The 988-nt window shown below is 38.2% G+C and overlaps 1 long non-coding RNA gene across 1 annotated transcript in view; it reads right to left on the reverse strand.

Annotated features, from left to right (window-relative positions):
* Positions 1–512: 512 nt before the first annotated feature.
* LOC118767393 overlaps positions 513–988 on the reverse strand; it is a 20,219-nt gene continuing 19,743 nt past the window's right edge. Inside the window, exon 3 of the long non-coding RNA XR_005003310.1 lies at positions 513–523. This is a non-coding gene — a long non-coding RNA (uncharacterized LOC118767393). The remainder of the gene's footprint in view (positions 524–988) is intronic.

A 988-nucleotide genomic window follows, 5' to 3' on the forward strand; every position in this document is an offset into this window, starting at 1 on the left:
CGTTCGTCTGCATTCATTTCCTCACGTCACGGTGTTATTTTTTGCCTCTTTTTTTATTACATCTTCTCGCTGTTGCTCTCTGGTCCGTCCCATATAACTGTGTATCCTTTTAACCCTTATAAACAATTATCATTTTTCTTAAGCGTCCAGACGATAAATAATTGCGATTGTCACTATAAAAAAATTAGTTCAATAAAAAGAAAAAAAATTTCAATATCAACTCACCACCACCGCTATCTGCCTCTCTGTCTGTCTCTTTCTCTCTCTCTCTCTCTCTCTCTCTCTCTCTCCCTGTCTCTCTTTCTGTCTTTATCAACATAACTGCCTCCCTATCCATCTCTATCTACCTTTCCCTTTTAAACCACGTAATAAGTATTCTTTCACCACCCCAATGCACGTCGTTAACACTTCTCACTCCCTCTTTTTTTCCCCCGTTCTTCGCTTCTACCTTCAGCCGACCACGCGACCATTTGGGTTAGTGTATTAATATTAATCACCTTTCTCTTCTTATTCTTCTTTTCTTCTGTCATTCCTTCTTTTCTCTCTCTTTCTCTTTCTCCTCTCTCTCCTCCACCTCTATCCCTCTAACTAACTAATGTATATCGGGCGAACGAACATGCACATTATTATACAGATAATAATTAGCGCACGTGTTTTTGTAATTGAATGCCAGTGACAATTTGGATAAGCTGAGGTTTACAGAAAAACACATCAAGGAAGAATAATAGAAACCCAGAGGACAATTAAAGTAATAAAACCTAGAGGAGAACATACATGCACGCCATGATAGATCGTTAGCCACTACACACATTTTTTTTGTCTCCTTGTTTTCTCTCCTTGTTTTCTGTGTCCCTTTCTGTAGAAGAGCGTAGGCTCGAAACGTAAATGACTTTTTCTATTCCTGAGTGTTATACTAATACATCTGTTTGTTTTGTACACCACCTGTCTTCGTCTTTTGTTATTTTTTTAGTAAACTCTCCCTACATAC

This window comes from Octopus sinensis, linkage group LG2 (assembly GCF_006345805.1).
Source record: "Octopus sinensis linkage group LG2, ASM634580v1, whole genome shotgun sequence".
NCBI lineage: Eukaryota > Metazoa > Mollusca > Cephalopoda > Octopoda > Octopodidae > Octopus > Octopus sinensis.